This window comes from Bubalus bubalis, chromosome 7, assembly GCF_019923935.1.
Source record: "Bubalus bubalis isolate 160015118507 breed Murrah chromosome 7, NDDB_SH_1, whole genome shotgun sequence".
Lineage (NCBI taxonomy): Eukaryota > Metazoa > Chordata > Mammalia > Artiodactyla > Bovidae > Bubalus > Bubalus bubalis.
The window spans coordinates 89,976,973-89,995,566 of record NC_059163.1 but is presented as its reverse complement, the minus strand read 5'-3'; the positions used below and the strand labels follow the sequence as shown (position 1 = coordinate 89,995,566).

At 38.1% G+C, this 18,594-nt stretch overlaps 1 long non-coding RNA gene across 1 annotated transcript in view; it reads left to right on the top strand.

The window, feature by feature from the left end:
• LOC123334566 overlaps positions 1–18,312 on the top strand; it is a 33,863-nt gene extending 15,551 nt beyond the window's left edge. Inside the window, exons 3-4 of the long non-coding RNA XR_006552590.2 lie at positions 17,102–17,138; positions 17,543–18,312. This is a non-coding gene — a long non-coding RNA (uncharacterized LOC123334566). The remainder of the gene's footprint in view (positions 1–17,101; positions 17,139–17,542) is intronic.
• The last annotated feature ends 282 nt before the right edge of the window (positions 18,313–18,594 follow it).

The window sequence follows — 18,594 nt, the reverse complement described above, 5'->3', positions numbered from 1 at the left end:
TTCAAAGAGCATCTAGTTCTACTTCTCTGAGGCTTCCATCCTTCCACTCTGAGGGGGCAGTATTCAACCTGGATGGCAGCTTGGTTTCCCTGAACCATCTGATCTGTTCTAGAGTTGAATTGTGCCCCCAGTCTCATGGATGACTTATGTAGTCATCAGTTTATTTATTTATTTATTTTTTTACTATTTCTGAAAAATTTCCACCCAAAGATTTATACTTTCCTTATCCTGTTTTCTTGTCAGCTATCTTCACTCAGGGGGGAGTCTAGCAAGGCAAGAAAGCTGCAGACTTCTCAAGTTCCCCAAAAGATCATCCTCACAGTAGTGAAAAATGTAAAATTCACTGAATATTTTGTAGAAGGCAAAAGAGGGACTTAGTCCATGACATATTCTAGCACAAACCATTGTAAAGCTTCATAGTGGTGAACCTTGCTCCCCCAAGTCCCTCAGAGCTCTGTTGCCATCCAGGGTCTCCTCTCTCACTCTTTACTGCCACCTCCATCCAGATCACCTCTCCACTTCAGGGTCCCCCAATAGTTTGGAAAACAATTGCATGTCTTCTGGCTTATACTCTCAAACTCATGTGTAGACATTCATCGAAGTGCTCAATTGATTGATGGTCTTCCAGTAACATATTTCATCCAGTCTAGAGGGGATTAGGGGATTCAAGGTTATAGATAGTAAAGTATTTCCTTATTATATTTGATTATTATGCCTGGCAACATCCATTCCTTTATTTATTTGTTTATTGAACAGGTACTTATGAATGCAGCCTTTAGTCTAAGCAATTTCAGGTTTGGGTTTTAGGAATACAATGGGAATCCCTAACCTCATGGCTAAAAGATGATAGGTAATACACACCTATTTCTCACGTTTGTGTAGTGTTGAAAAGATTTTAAAGTAGAGTACTCAAAATACAGTTCTTAAGAGACACACCATTAAAGAGCCTTCTCAGAGTCAGACTTAGATTTTCAGCAAACTGTTATCACACTCCAATCCTCTCACTGAACTCAAAGATCAGAGTGAGAACTCGCAGGGTATGGTGATAGAGAGAAGTGGGTGGAAGGTGTGTCTCTGAATAACATCCAGGACCAACACCTCTTTGGGGTCACTTTTCTCATGAAAATAGCCATAATAGAAAAAGCTAACTGAAATGATGAATGGATGAAGAGGGTGAGTCATGGTTACCAAGAATAAAAGTGCTGAGTTGTTGATGAGGTACAGAAATAATTAGTAACACATTTAAAATTGCTGACATTTCCTAACCATTTTCAGCTGGTCCTTTGGTGTGCATTGTGGGGAACTTGGTAATTGGAACTCATTTCATATTAAGTAGGATCTAAAGTATTCTTTTGCTGGGTCTAATCCTTTCTCTTGTTTTTGGACACTTTTTTGATGGATAAAAAGAGGAAGGGAAAGGAGAGAGTTGTGCAAGGGGAAACCCTTCCTCAGTGCAGAAAAGAGAGAAGACAAAAATAGATAACTTTCAATGATATATATTCATCTGTAGTGCAGACCAAACTTCTTGCTTAAAAATTATAAAGTTGGTCATGTTTCTAAGACAGCTTGCTTCCATATCCAGGCCAAAAAAAAAAAAAAAAAAAAGCAACATAGAGAAACCCAAAGGTGGTGACAATCTAAAGGATCTATTTGTTTGATCTTCAAGTGGAAACCTATATAAAAATAAGGAACAATGTCACAAAATCTGCTAGAACAAAAGCTGTTCATCTCTAACCAACAAGCTATTTTACACACATATTCTCTTGATTATGTTCTAGATCCTCAGTCTTAAATATGATTCAATACATATATGAACAATGAGTTAATGAGTTGAAATGAAAGATCTACAACCAATAATTTGTCATGCTCATTTAATTGGTCTGAGAGAGTGTGGACCCAGAAATATCATTCCATGAATCTGTGACACCGTCTTAATGAACTGAGAAGATAAAGTGACTCCAGCCTTTAAATAAAAATGTTCAAAGTTTCCTTTTTTTTAGTCTATTAGAGGATAAAATATTGATTTCTCTTCAGTGGTTGGATACTCTACTAGAGACAAAAAGGGGGGAAAAAAGGCCAATTGAAAAAAAAGTCTTTCTTAGTTTTACTTAAGCTTATTCTCTTTTGGCTGTTGTCTATAGTCCTCTGCATTCCTAAGTCACACTGGTTATTTATACTCAAGAAATCAAAGCCATTGTTTTCAGTGACTTTATATCTTTTGCAAAAGTTTGGTTGACATAGGTTTTTGCACACAAAATCAGAGGTTTAGCTGATATTTGTTTTACAGATACTCTAGGCACTGTATGAGAACTCTGAGATGGGTCCTTAAAACTCATTTGTTGACCCAAGGGAGATCTTGAATAGGTAAGGAAATACTATTTCCATGTTGACCCACTGACTTCTGGGTTTGTAACTTGGGCCTCTGTAGTGAATATTTGTTGATTTTTGGCATCTCCTATCCAATTACCCCACCTCTAGTAACATATTTTTGATGTTCATTTAGGGATCAATGTTCGCCCCATTTTGAGTTTATCCACTTAGAACTTACTCCATTCTAGGTGTGTGGTTTGCAAGTTCAGACTTAACTCAGAGTTTTGCCTTTCCCAGGCCACAGTGCTTAGCATGAGCACATGACCCAGTCTGAGACAGTAAGATACCAAAAGAATTTTGCAGATGATTGTGGAAATTTCTTCTTGCAGGACTTAAATCTGAAAGGATAAAGTCAACAAGATAAAGGCAGAGCTGAGTAATGTAGGAAAATTTCATCCTGATGACATTGCCTGAGCTTTGAATCCAGACATATTCCAAACCAGTCCTGTCCCTAGACTTCTCAGTTACAGGAACCAATATGTGTCCTTTTTGTTTAAGCCACATTTAGGCTGGGTTTTATGTCATGTGTCACTAGAGCAAAAAAGTTCTCAATTGGTACAGTTTTTTTTTAACCTCCACTACAAACTTGAGTGAATCTGTGTTTGGTTGCTGGGCTTGTACACACAGATCCAGTGCTTTCAGCTTACCCAGGTAGGTTGTACTCACAGAGATGTGTTCCAATGTTGTTTCTTTGCTCAGATGATGTATTTTTCGCATCAGTCCCTGGGTTGAGAAGATTCCCTGGAGGAGGGCATGGCAACCCATTCCAGTATTCTTGCCTGGAGAATCTCAGGGACAGAGGAGCCTGGTAGGCTACAGTCTGTAAGGTTGTAAAGAGTTGGACATGACTGAGGTGACTTAGCATGCATGCATATTTTTTATGTAAAGAATTTTCTACATAAAGTTTTATAATAGTGTCATATGTTGAGTTGTGTGCACCCTACCAAATCCATATGCTGATGTCCTGAATCCCAGTACCTCAGTGTGATCTTATTTGAAGAAGTGTCTTTCGAGAGGTAATGTGTTAATATGAAGTCATTAGGATAGCCCCTAATCCAGTACGAGTGGTAGCATTATAAAAAGGGAGACATTATAAAAATTTGGAGATAGACACAAAGACATGGAGAAGGCCATGGGAAGAGATAGAGAAAAGATAACCATTAACAAGCCAGGGAGAGAGGCTTGAGACAGATCCTTCCCTCACAGGCCTTATGGAACCAACCTGCTGACACCTTGACTTCAGACTTCCAGCTTCCAAAACTGTGAGACCATGATTCTGTTGTTTAAACCACCCACTTTTTGTTACGTTTTTATGGCAACCTTATGAAGCACAAACTGGAATCAAGATTGCCGGGAGAAATACCAATAATCTCAGATATGCAGATGACACCACCCTTATGGCAGAAAGTGAAGAAAAACTAAAGAGCCTCTTGATGAAAGTGAAAGAGGAGAGTGAAGAACTTGGCTTAAAGCTCAACATTCAGAAAACTAAGATTATGGCATCTGGTCCCATCACTTCATGGGAAATAGATGGGGAAACAGTGGAAACAGTGGCTGACTTTATTTTTTTGGGCTCCAAAATCACTGCAGATGGTGATTGCAGCCATGAAATTAAAAGATGTTAGCTCCTTGGAAGGAAAGTCATGACCAATCTAGATAGCATATTAAAAAGCAGAGACGTTACTTTGTCAACAAAGGTTCATCTAGTCAAAGCTATAGTTTTTCCAGTGGTCATGTATGGGTGTGAGAGTTGGACTATAAAGAAAGCTAAGTGCCGAAGAATTGATGCTTTTGAACTGTGATGTTGGAGAAGACTCTTGAGAGTCCCTTGGACTACAAGGAGATCCACCCAGTCCATCCTAAAGAAAATCACTCCTGGGTGTTCATTGGAAGGACTGATGTTGAAACTGAAACTCAAATACTTTGGCCACCTGATGCGAAGAGCTGACTCATTTGAAAAGACCCTGATGCTGGGAAAGATTGAGGGCAGGAGGAGAAGGGGACAACAGAGGATGAGACGGTTGGATGGCATCACCGACTTGATGGACATGGGTTTGGGTGGACTCTGGGAGTTAGTGATGGACAGGGAGGCCTGGTGTGCTGCGGTTCATGGGATCACAAAGGGTCAGACACAACTGAGTGACTGAACTGAACTGACCGAACTGAATGAACTAATCCAAAGTGTGAATAGAGCTTGCTTTGAAACTTGAGTGACATAAGTTTAAAAAGTGTAATTTTATTTGTTCTAGTCTGGCATAACTTTTAACCACAAGTTGTTGCTATTTGTAGAGCTAGAAATGGATTAAAGAAGCACTTAGGAAAATCAAGGGTGGCAGAGTTATCAACTGAATTACAGTGAGAGATGAAAGGTATTTAATATTCAAAGTTGATTTTAGGGATGATTGCTTTTGGGAAGAAAATGAATGGTCCATAGTTTTAGCACCCGTGACAATTTCTATGTTTCTGTATTTTGATGCTGCTGCTGCTGCTAAGTCGTTTCAGTCGTGTCCGACTCTGTGCGACCCCATAGATGGCAGCCCACCAGGCTCCCCCGTCCCTGGGATTCTCCAGGCAAGAACACTGGAGTGGGTTGCTGTTTCCTTCTCCAATGCATGAAAGTGAAAAGTGAAAGTGAAGTCACTCAGTCGTGTCTGACTCTAGCGACCCCATGGACTGCAGCCTACCAGGCTTCTCCATTGATGGGATTTTCCAGGCAAGAGTACTGGAGTCGGGTGCCATTGCCTTCTCTGATACTTTGATGAGAGACTTAGAAAATTATTGTGATGTGATATGATATGGCATTTCATGCTCCCTTAAAAAATTTTCACATTTATCATTTGCAAATTCTTCAATTAAAAAAGTTTCAGAATAATCCCAGTATTTGCAAATTTTCATTGCTGCCTTCCTTTAAAGTTTGTCATGAAATAGTCAGTTAAAATTAATAAACTTTCATTAATTGCAGTTGTCCTAAAAGCAATTAATTTCTTCTATGGAACTACATAGATAAACTACTAAAATCCAAGTTAAATTTTTAATGTAAACAAAACTTTTAAAATTCTGAATTCCCAACCAAAGGTCTAAAGTCAGAGATTGGCTAATTTTATGAAAGAAAACAAAATTGTAATAAAGGAGTATCCTTGTTTTTCATACATATGTTAGGTAAATACAGACTATCCCAGACTTACAATAGTTCAACTTACAATTTTTTTTTTAACTTTACCATGGTGTGAAAGCAATACACATCCAGTAGAAATTGAACTTTGAATTTTGATCTTTTTCTGGTCTAGTGATATGCATATGATGCTTTCGTGGTACTGGGCAGGGCAGTTGAAGCTCTCAGTCAGCCATATGATCAAGAGGGTAAACAATCAATACATTTACATCCATTCTGTCTGCATACAACTATTCTGTTTTTTCATCTTCAGTAGAGTATTCAATAACTTGGGCTTCCCTGGTGGCTCAGATGGTAAAGAATCTGCCTGCAATGTAGGAGACCTGGGTTCGATCCCTGGGATGGGAAGATTCCCTGGAGGAGGGACTGACTCTCTCCTCCAGTATTCTTGCCTGGAAAATCCCACAGACAGAGGAGTCTGGTGAGCTACAGTCAATGGAGTTGCAAAGAGTCAGACATGACTGAGCAACTAACACTTTCATTCAATAAATTACATGAAATACTCAACACTTGATTATAAAATGTTTTTTGTTTGATTATTTTACTCAATTATAAGCTAAAGTAAGCATTCTGAGCACATTTAAGGTAGGCTCAGTGGTGATGTTTGGTAAGTTAAGTGTTTTAAATGCATTTTCCACTTAAAATATTTTCAGTTTATGATGTTTATGAGGACACAACCCTATGGTAAATCAAAGAAGATCATATATATCTCCACACAAATGCACAGGTAGACACGCACACACACATGCATGGAACATTATATAAGATCTCTTTTAAAATGAGCGTATTTGAAAGGTCAAAGGAAAAGGGATGTTTCATCTCAGATTACATATGGTACCTTCAAACTAAGTGGGTAATTTTTAAGTAGGCTAGTCCATGGAAACCATGCACAGATATAAACTCTTCCTTCCAAGTGATTACATATAATGACTTCATCAATTCTGCATTGTTTTCTTAAACTCCTGCACATTTTACAGTGTCTGTCTTGGTGTTGGATGAGGGAGCAAAGAGAATACTGTTTTAGAGAAATGTTACATTTCTCCTAGTTCATGACAGAGGGTGATAGAGATAAAGAATATATACATGTCCTTTTGCTCCCCCTTTTCAAATAGCAAAATCCGACCTATGAGCAAAAATTGATTTTTTAAACTAAAAGAAGTTATTGTTTGCCATTTCCATATGAACTGCAGGATATTACCACAGTTTCAATTGATATTACACACAATTGATATTACATTTATAGGAGTGTTTCATCTAAAATCTTTGTGGAAATTCTTAGGAAAAAGAACTTAGGCCAATAGACAATGAAATGCTTTTCATTTTTTCACATCTGCAAATTTCGAGAGAAAAGTTTTCAACATGATGTGATTTAGTTTTCTCTATCACTTTTTCTATTCCATGGCTTGAGGCTTGTCATTTTCAAACATTTTGCATTGTTTTCAAAGATCCGTATTAGAAGAAGTCTAACTAGAGAAGGCAGAATTGTCCAGGTGAGAAGCATAACCATATCATTAACCAATTTTTTAAATTTTATTTTTAAACTGTTATGTACCTTATTCCCTGCATGATATTGGCCTGATCACTTAGTATTTTAAATATGTCTTTTTATTAATAAAAGAAAAAATAACAATGTCCTCCCCCACTTCTCATACTTTTGTTTTACTCCAGGGACCGTGCAACTTTATAAAGCATATGTTTTTGCTGTTGTTCAGCCATTAAGTTGTGTCTGACTCTTTTGTGACCCCATGGACTATAGCCTACCAGGCTCCTCTGTCCATGGAATTTTCCAGGCAAGAATACTGGAGCGGGTTGCCATTTCCTTCTCCAGGGGATCTTCTTGAACCAGGGATCAAACCTGTGTCACCTGCGTTGGCAGGCGGATTTCTTACCAACGAGCCACCAGGGAAGTCCTCATAAAACATATCAGTTAAGTTCAGTTGAGTTCAGTCGCTCAGTCATGTCTGACTCTTTGTGACCCCATGAATTGCAGCACACCAGGCCTCCCTGTCCATCACCAACTCCTGGAGTTCACTCAGACTCACGTCCATTGAGTTGGTGATGCCATCCAGCCATCTCATCCTCTGTCGTCTCCTTCTCCTCCTGCCCCCAATCCCTCCCAGCATCAGAGTCTTTTCCAATGAGTCAACTCTTTGCATGAGGTGGCCAAAGTACTGGAGTTTCAGCTTTAGCATCAGTCCTTTCAAAGAACACCCAGGACTGATCTCCTTTAGAATGGACTGGTTGGATCTCCTTGCAGTCCAAGGGACTCTCAAGAGTCTTCTCCAACACCACAGTTCAAAAGCATCAATTCTTTGGCACTCAGCTTTCTTCACAGTCCAACTCTCACATCCATACATGACCACAGGAAAAACGATAGCCTTGACTACACGGACCTTTGTTGGCAAAGTAATGTCTCTGCTTTTGAATATGCTATCTAGGTTGGTCATAACTTTCCTTCCAAAGAGTAAGCATCTTTTAATTTCATGGCTGCAAACATATAGCCTGTATTAAATACACACAACAAGAACAAGAACAAGTCTACTTTATTCTTGCTCTAGAAATTTCTAAGTCTGTCTAAAGAAAAGTTTCTATACAGAACACTAGATATCCACCAAAGTTTTTTCCATCTGAATACTATTTCTTTTTGGTATACTGTGTGTGTTTTGTGGATGTGTGCACCCGCTGTGAACTTGGGTTATGGAAGCAGACATCAAAAGGTCAAACAATTGCCATATTTTTTCATTCTATTAACATATTCTAATAATCACTTTTTTCGAAGATACTCTATTGCTCTTAGTTTTATTGATCTTGATTTTTCCCACTACTTTTCTTCCCAATTAAAGATAGGTGGAATTCTGATTCTATTTTATATCTTCTCTTCATTTTTGAGATTTTTACTGCCAGAAAAGACATTTATCTTATCCAGCTGCAAACTTAAATAAGCTCTCCATTTCTCTAGGTCACTGATGGCAAATGTTAAACAAATTTACATTTGGGATTTTCTATTCATTTCCTACCCGGTTGACACTGAGCCAGTGATAACCACTTGTTAGCTGTGCAGCTGTGGATCACTTGGGTGACCCAGACTGTTTCCAGTTCGTTGATGACTCTATCATGCAGGGCCACATCAAAAGCCTTGCTAAAGTCATAAGAGATGCTGTCTGCCAGTACCCCTCCATGTTCTAAGAGCTCCTTCCTTTGAAGTGAAAAATGCTTACACTGTGGCCGATCTAGGTGCTAAATACAATTTTTATTTAGCATAAGTTTCTGTAAAATGGAACTTGAGAATCTTGTAAAAGTAAAGGTGGGGTGCATTTTCTCTTTCTGGTCACTTGGGACTTATTCTGCAGCATTGTCTCATATGGAAACCTGTTTTCTCTCTTTCTCTCTTTTTAACTTTTTATTTTATATTGGCATATAGCTGATGAACAATATTGTGTAGGTCTCTGGTGTCCGACAAAGTGAGTCAGGTATACATAAACATATGTGCATTTTTTCAAATTCTTTTCCCTTCTAGATTATTACAGAATTTTGAGCAGAGTCTTTGTGCTATACAGTGGGTCTTTGTTGGCTATACATTTTAAATAGCAACATATACATGTCTATCCCCAAATCTATAACTATCCTTGCCCCCTCTGCCTCTATGGTAATCAAAAGTTCATTCTCTAAGTGAAACGAGTCCATTTCTGTTTCATAAATAAGTTCATTTCTATCATTATTTTTAAGATTCCAAAATAAGAGACATCACACAATATTTGTTTTTCTCTGTCTGACTTACTTCACTCAGTATGACAATCTCTAGGTCCATCCATGTTGCTGTAAATGGCATTATTTTGTTCTCTTTTTATGGCTGAGTAATATACCACTATATGGAGAAGGCGATGGCACCCCACTCCAGTACTGTTGCTTGGAAAATCCCATGGATGGAGGAACCTGGTAGGCTGTAGTCCATGGGGTCACTAAGAGTCGAACACGACTGAGCGACTTCACTTTCACTTTTCACTTTCATGCATTGGAGAAGGAAATGGCAACCCACTCCAGTGTTCTTGCCTGGAGAATCCCAGGGACGGTGGAGCCTGATGGGCTGCCGTCTATGGGGTCGCACAGAGTCAGACATGACTGAAGCGACTTAGCAGTAGCAGATACCACTATATGTACGTACCATATCTTCTTTATCCATTCATCTATCAGTGGACATTTAGGCTGCTTCCATGTCTTGGCTTTTGTAAACAGTGCTGCAGTGAACGCTGGGGCTCTGTATCTTTTCAGACCATGTTTCCTTCAGCTCAGTTTCTTTTCAAGCTCTCAGGAACCTGTAGATTCTATTTTTTATATTTTTAAATTATTAAAATGATTAAACTGTGACTTATAGATCACTAAACTGATTAAAATGAACCATTAACTTTCGCCCTAGCAGAATGACAACTTCCATCAGTCAATGCATGGATGCTGACTGATTGCCAGGATACTGGGTCCTATTGTTATTTAGCATCCAAAGCTTGTTACATGTTCTCAGGCAAGATCCTTTACTTCTGTCTCAACTTCTTTACCTACAAAATGGTGATAACATCTGTTTTAACTAATGTGAAGGGATTTTCCACTATCCAATGAAATAAAAAAAAAATATAATATAAATATATGTATATAATAAATATACCAAATTGAACTGATTATCAATAAATTAAATTTTTATTGATATGAATTAAATTATGAACAAATGAAAAGAATTATTTTGCTAATTCCAGATAAAAACTACTTTCCTCCAAACCCTCTAAATTTCTTTTGTGAATTCAAAATTGTCTTGGAGAACCAAAGAACTGATATTTTGATGTTCTCAGTTCAGTTCAGTCACTCAGTCATGTCCAACTCTTTGTGACCCCATGAATTGCAGCATGCCAGGCTTCCCTGTCGATCACCAACTCCCAGAACTTGCTCAAATTCATGTCCATTGAGTCAGTGATGCCATCCAACCATCTCATCCTCTGTCGTCCCCTTCTCCTCCTGCCCTCAATCTTTTCCAGCAACAGGGTCTTTTCCAGTGAGTCACTTCTTCTCATCAGGTGGCCAGAGTATTGGGGTTTCAGCTTCAGCATCAAGCTTCATCATTCATCCTTCCAATGAATATTCAGGACTGATTTCCTTTAGGATGGACAGGTTGGATGTCCTTGAAGTCCAAGGGACTCTCAAGAGTCTTCTCCAACACAGCAGTTCAAAAGCATCAATTCTTTGGCGCTTAGCTTTCTTTATAGTCCAACTCTCACATCCATATAAGACTACTGGAAAAACCATAGCTTTGACTAGATGAACCTTTGTCAGCAAAGTAATGTCTCTGCTTTTTAATATGCTGTCTAGGTTGGTCATAATTTTTCTTCCAAGGAGCAAACGTCTTTTAATTTCATGGCTGCAATCACCATCTGCAGTCATTTTGGAGCCCAAGAAAATAAAGTCTTTCACTGTTTCCATTATTTCCCCATATATTTGCCATGAAGTGATGGGACTGGATGCCATGATCTTAGTTTTCTGAATATTGAGTTTTAAGCCAGAGTTTTCACTTTCTTTCACCAAGAAGCTCTTCATTTCCTCTTCACTTTCTGCCATAAGGGTGGTATCATCTGCATATCTGAGGTTATTGATATTTATCTTGGCAATCTTGATTCCAGCTTGTGTTTCATTCAGTCCAGCATTTCTCATGATGTACTTTGGATATAAGTTAAATAAGTAGGGTGACAATATACAGCCTTAATGTACTCCTTTCCCAATTTGGAACCAGTCTGTTGTTCCATGTCCGGTTCTAACTGCTGCTTCTTGACTTGCATACAGATTTCTCAGGAGGAGGTAAGGTGGTCTGTCATCTCTTGAAGAATTTTCCACATTCTTGAATTCTTGATGAATTCTCCCATTTCTTTAAGAATTAAGACAAAGGACAATAAAATCAAATTGTACTTCTATTAAGAAGATGTATGTAAAATTAAATGTTTTTGTATAAACTAAAAAAATAAATAAGTCACAGGTATATAAGGTATAGCCCAAGGATTATGGGGCTTCCCTGGTGGCTCAGATGATAAAGAAACTGCCTGTGATGTAGGAGACCCAGGTTCAATCCTAGGTTTTCCCAGGTGGTGCTAGTGGTAAAGAATGAGTAGACTTAAGAGATGCAGTTTCAATCCCTGGATTGGGAAGATCCCCCGGAAGGGGTCATGGCAACCCACTTCAGTATTCTTGCCTAGAGAATCCCATGGACAGAGGAGCCTGACAGGCTATAATCCATAGGGTCATAAAGGGTTGGACACAGCATGCAAGGAGTATAGTCAGTCTTTTATAATAACTTAGTATGTGTGTGTGTACTTAGTCACTCAGTCATGTCCAACTCTTTGTGACCCTTTGGACTGTAGCCAGCCAGGCTCCTTTGTTCATGGGAATTCACCAGGCAAGAATACTAGAGTGGGTTGCCATGCCCTCTTCCAGAGGCTCTTCCCAACCCAGGGGTCAAACCCAGGTCTCCCGCATTGCAGGTAGATTCTTTACCATTATAAAACTATTGAATTGCTATACTGTACACCTTAAATTTGGAGAAGGCAATGGCACCCCACTCCAGTACTCTTGCCTAGAAAATCCCATGGGCAGAGGAGCCTGGTAGGCTGCAGTCCATGGGGTCGCTAAGAGTCAGACACGACTGAGAGACTTCACTTTTACTTTTCACTTTCATGCATTGGAGAAGGAAATGGCAACCCACTCCAGTGTTCTTGCCTAGAGAATCCCAGGGACGGGGGAGTCTGGTGGGCTGCCATCTATGGGGTCACACAGAGTTGGACACGACTGAAGTGACTTAGCAGCAGCAGCAGCACACCTTAAATTAATGCAATAAGTCAACTTTACTTCAATTAAAGAAGAAATGAAATGTATATGTATTATTAAATTGTGGTCTGAAAAGTTTTAACTTGTGTTGTTATCTAGTCAAAGCAATGTGTGTACCCATCAATGTGTGTGTACATCCAGAGAACACATTTCCTTTAGGTAATTACAAAGCACAAATTAACGTTATTGTTCAGGTCTCATTTATTTCCCAACATCACCTTGGAAGAAGTTACTTTTAGAATAGGAGGAGGGCACTTGAGGGACGGTAGAATTATATTTTTATTTTCTTATGACCTTTCCTACTATTTATATTGCAAGTTGCCTAAACTACTAGTGATAGGAATTTTTTTGGAGAAGTGAAAGTGTGGGGATTGGACAAGCTAGTGGGACTTCTACAATTTCACCCTTTAAGTGTGCTACCTACTTTAAAAATGAAAAATCAGACTTTCCTATAACTCTCAGAACTCTTTATATGCTGAAGAAACATGCTTGGTATCAGCCTAGAATTTGTTTTTCTATATTTATATGAGTCTTACATTTTGCTTGAAGGTTGGCTTCTTCTTTGAAAATTTATTGCATTTTTTTCATCCAGTACAATTTTTCTGAAACTGCCACCATCTCTATTCATGGATCTGGAAGTGAAAATGTTGTAAGACCTACAATGGTCACCATCAAATTTATTTTATATGGGGAAGTTGAAACAGAAACTTAAGATTCATAATTACTTCTGAAATAATTTCTTCCTTTGAGTACTGTTAGTTTTTTCTAAATGCTTATTTATAAATGCCATCATACTATCAGATAGCCAGTACTCATAAATGATATAAATAACTTTAAAGGCACTATTAAATTGTTTATTTTCTATTTCAGAGGAATAATTCATAACTGATTATTCCAACAAGGAACTAAGTGAACAGAGTAACATTTACAGTAACATGAAATGCTGTGATGCTGCCTCCCACGGGCTTAGCAGCCAACAATGTTAATTATGGTTCACCTTAGAATTTTTTGGGTAGAGTTTCATAATTTAGTGTAATACATGGCAGAATAGAAATGAGATAAATAAGCACTTTCCTGGTTCATGAAATTTATTTCTCATCTCATCTTGTAGCACTGGTAAAGAATGTGCTTACAATCATTATAAACATCAAATAATCTGAAGCAATGGTAAAGATTTAAAGATTTCCTGAGCGTCCAAAAACGTAATAGTTGAGCATCTGTAATAGTCATAGCTCTGGGTGATATAATAATGTATGTAAACAGATTAAAATGTCTTTGCACCTGAGCCTTTATAATTTAAAGTTGGGTGATGAAGGAGACAGGTAGATGACAAAAAAACAGAGCGCTGATAATGAATCTATTTTCTTCATAGATATGTCATGATGATTTCTTTTTTTTGAGTGGAGAACATTGCGAGCAAACTGTAAGATAGGTCAGTGCCAGACACAACCTCTATCCTATCACCGAGTTCCCACCATCACTAAGCAGAGAAATGATACTAGGATTATGGTCATTATTTTAAAGCATTTTTTTTCCCCCTAATTACTGACTGAGTAATTAGAGGGAAAATTGTTTCCCTTGGTTTCCTTCCAGATGCTGAGGCTGGTCACTAAGCAGGGTCCTGAGAGATGGACAGGGATCCAAAGGCCATCACACTGCCCCCAGCTTCACCTTTGCCTCTTGTTTGCAGTGCTCAGATTGCCATCAATGAAAACTGAGATTGACATTTGGAGAGCCTAAACATGGCACCTCTATGTGACCTGGCTTCCTCCACAGCAAGGCAGTCACAGGGTCGTTAAATTTCTTGCATCATTGCCCATGGCTCCAAGTCCAAGTTTTCCAAGTAACAAGGAGGAAATCTGGGTCTCCTTTTCTGAACTAGTCTTGGAAGTCATGTGGTGTCACTTCCACTACATTTGTTTGGTTGTAACTCACTAGCCCAACCAGATTCAAGGGGAGGGGACATAGACTCCACTTTCAGAGAGTCACATTGTATATGAGTAAGTGGGATAGAAAATATTGTCATGACCATTTTCGGAGAATACAGCCTATAGCAGAGCTTATGTTGGAGAAGGCAATGGCACCCCACTCCAGTACTCTTGCCTGGGAAATCCCATGGATAGAGGAGCCTGGTGGGTTGCGTTCCATGGGGTCGCGAAGAGTCAGACACGACTGAGCGGCTTCACTTTCACTTTTCACTTTCATGCATTGGAAATGGCAACCCACTCCAGTGTTCTTGCCTGGAGAATCCCAGGGATGGTGGAGCCTGATGGGCTGCCTTCTATGGGTTTGCACAGTCTGACACAACTGAAGCGACTTAGCAGCAGCAGCAGCAGCAGAGCTTATGTAACTTTTCCTTTTATAGCCAGTCACTTCTGAGGTAATCTTTTTAAATGTCCCTAAATTTAATTATTAACATATACTGGTGAATCCCAAATTTACATCTCCAGTCCTGACTTCTGCCCTGAGTTCTACATATGAATATTCAATTCTCTACTCGAACAGTAGCAACCCTTGCTCTCTCCACACCCAAGTCCTGATAATTAAAAATGTTCCTTAGGGGCAAAATTATTCCCAGGTGAAAGCCATTGGTCTAAAGTTATTTTGATTGATTGGTAAAAGGTTCTATTTACTAATATTAAAAAGTTTAAATGGTAGCTTGCTTGCTTTGCTTAAAGTTCGTTTCTTTGGTTGTTTCAAATCCATAAACACACTTTAATGGAGAATTGATTTCAGAGTCCTGCTGGTAACTACAGTTTTTAAAAATGACTGTTGCTGGTATGATTTTCCTGGCTGCTATGAATGAAGCCACTGGATAAGAGAAAGAACTGCGCACTGTTATAATTAGTGTGTCTGTTTTAAACTGCATATCATTTTACAGAGTTTTGACCCATGGGCTTTGAAAACAAAAGAAAGACTAGGATTAAGAATTCAGCAATGAGTTGTAGAATACTTTTGTCAAGGTAAATTAATCTTTCTTTCATGTTAATCCTTTTGCTTCACTCCATTCTCATTGAGCTTTCATAGAAAATTTCCTACATGTTTGTGTTATCCATACTATCTTTCTTTAATTGTAAAATTCACAAGGTAAAGAAAATCAGTTTTCATGCTATTTTTCAAAACACCAGGCACCATGCTTCAGAATTATTTTTGTTGCTTCTGCTGATGATAATGATGGCACTATATAACCACATGCCAGGCATAAATAGTGAAATGGCAATTATATCTGCATACAATAGAATGGCTCTCCGGCTGTTTTTAGCTTCACTGGAGTCCTCTGCAATCAGATAAAACTGTGTGCAGAGTGGCCCTGAGAAGCTCCTTGCTTCTGGAGCAATTCTGGAAAGAATCGATGTATTTATTTTAAACGTTAGAGTCAGAAGAAAGTCTTCTCTCATTATTCACTAGAAAAGTGCTTCCTGCTTCCATATTAAAGGAGAAATAGAACTGTTTTAATTTAGTGATTTTTTTCATGGTTTTCTAGGGGTAGAGTTTCCATTTCTTTCTGAAGCTAAAATTAACAAAGCAAATTTCTACTGTGTACATTACTTACAAATGTGAATTATATGTATAATATAGCATACTATATATGAAACTGATATATATATATATATTTTTTTTTTTCCTTATTAGCTGGATGTGACTTTAGTCATGTTACTTAATATTTTTTACATAGTGATGTTAATGGGATTTACCCTAAATAATTTGTTTTGAATATAGTATGAATATAATATATAGGTACTTATATTATTAGTGGGCTTCCTTGGTGACTCAGAAGGTAAAGAGTCTACCTGCAATGCAGGAGACCTGGGTTTGATCCCTGGGTTTGACGATCCTCTGGAAAAGCGAACAACTACCCACTCCAGTATTCTCGCCTGGAGAATTCCATGGACAGAGGAGTCTGGAGGGCTACAGGCCATGGGGTTGGAAAGAGTCAGACATGACTGAGCTAGAATATTGTACACAACAATGCTGTGTACAATATTCCTAGCTGTTCTTAGGCTAGGTACAATAAACCTAGCTATTGTTAGGCAACCATGGGAGAGAATAAGAAGGAGGGCATGGAGGGAAGGCTCCCCTAGATGGGTGGTGAGGGAATGCCTCTTTGGGAAAGTGGCATCAGAGTTGTGACTGGAGGGCTGGTGGGACTTAGACTGTTCCAGGCTTCCCTATGTAAAGGAAGCATACAGGTGAGATACAGCTGCCTGCCTAAATGTAGATAGCATGCTTGCCAGTGTCTTGCTTCTCCATATCCCTTTTGCCAACACACAAGGCAAAGGAGTTTCAAAATCACGCTGACGCTTTTTCACTGATTGACTTAATTACGGACCAACCGCAAGTGGAGAAGACCTCGAGACCACTGACTTTTACTTAGGTCTTGAATTAGTTTGAGTTAGGGTTCAAAGATGTCGTTTGGGACGTGAAAATGAAATCAGGGATGTGTAATAACAAAACCAGTAATTTAGAACTAGGCTAAGCCTGACAAAATTCTCTCCTTGCTGGCAGCTGCAGCTGTCTGGGTCTCTAGAGGTGCATTGTACTAACTGAAGTGTGACTTTTTAATTTTAAACCAAGAAAAACAAAACAACTCCACTGTCTTTGGTTTTTTTTTAAAGTTAATTTTTTAAAAATGAAAATAAAAATAATGTGTGCATGAAATGTACAGAAAGTTATGAGAACTAAAACCTACCCTCTCTTTTTCAGGCCCCTACTTCTGTTCCCAGTAATCTCTTCAAAGAAGGTAACCATCGAGGCTTCATATGTATTCTTTTGTAGAAAAATATAGTTGCATCTATCAGCACAGATACTATATCTATGCGTGTGTGTGTGTGTGTGTGTGTGTGTGTATATATATATATATATATGTATTATTTAAAGTTTTTACAAATATGGTTGAACTGTAGTATAAAAGTTGGTATATATGTTACTTTTTCAGGGAGGCCTGGCATGCTGCGATTCATGGGGTCACAAAGAGTCAGACACAACTGAGTGACTGATCTGATCTGATCTGATAGAAATGAACTTTTTAAATGGCTACATAATGTCATTTTTACATGGCTAATAATGTTTCATGATGATTTCACAATATATTTACATGTTTTAATTGAAGCTTTTTTTTCTTTCTTTTTTTTTGGCCACATGGAGAGGCTTGCAGGATCTCATTCCTTGATGGGGGATTGAACCTGTGTCATGGAAGAAAAAGCGCTGAGTCCCAACTGTTAGACCACCAGGGAACTCCCTTTCACAATATGCTTGACCATAATAATATGCTTGACCATTAATAAGCCTTTGAGTTATTTTCCTGCTTAGTCTTACTATACATAAGCCTGAAAAGAACATCTTAATCAATGGGAACTTAATTTTTTCAGTAGAGTCAGCTCCTAATAATGGAAATGTTTAGAAAAAAGATATTTATTTATTGCTGATTTTGAACATTATTACTAAATTGCACTAAAAAATTTACACCTATTAAAATTCCTATCAAAAGGGTCAGAACTCACTGTGGCATTAACAATGGATATTACAACCCTTAAAAAGTGTGTCAGTCTGATAGATGAAAACTTATATGCGTTTTACATTTCTTAAGTTGTGAATCAGATTGAGAATCTTTTTGCACATTGACCATTTTGTTTCTATATCTGAAGATCTGCCTATTTATGTTAATTGATCATTTTTCTATTAGTTCCCCCCCCCCCCACCTCCTTTGGACTTTTCCTTGCCAACTTGTACAAACATTATGTAAATTAGAAAATTAACTCTTTATCAAAATAGTTAAAACTCTTTTTCTTTCCCTTTACCATTAATCTTTTAGCTCTATTTATATTTTTTGGCATTTTCCTTTACAGTTTCTTAGTTTTGTGTCATGTTGAGGAAGGCCTTTCACATTACAAAATTAAAGAAGTATTTCCCCATGCTTTTTCTTAATTCTTTTATGGTTTCATTTTGTAATTCAAAATCTTTGATCCATCTGGAATTTATTTTGACACAAGGAGTAATTTTCTTTTCAAAATGATGAGGCAGTTGTCACCACACTATTTATTGAATAATATGTAAGTGACTCATTATTATTTTAGTGAAGTGTGTTGGCTCAGATTTTGGAATCAGAGAAGAACTAAATCCAAACCTTGGTGTGGTTATTCTTACTTGGTCTTTAATGTATGATTAATACTTCAGGGTCACAATGTCTTGTGTGAAAT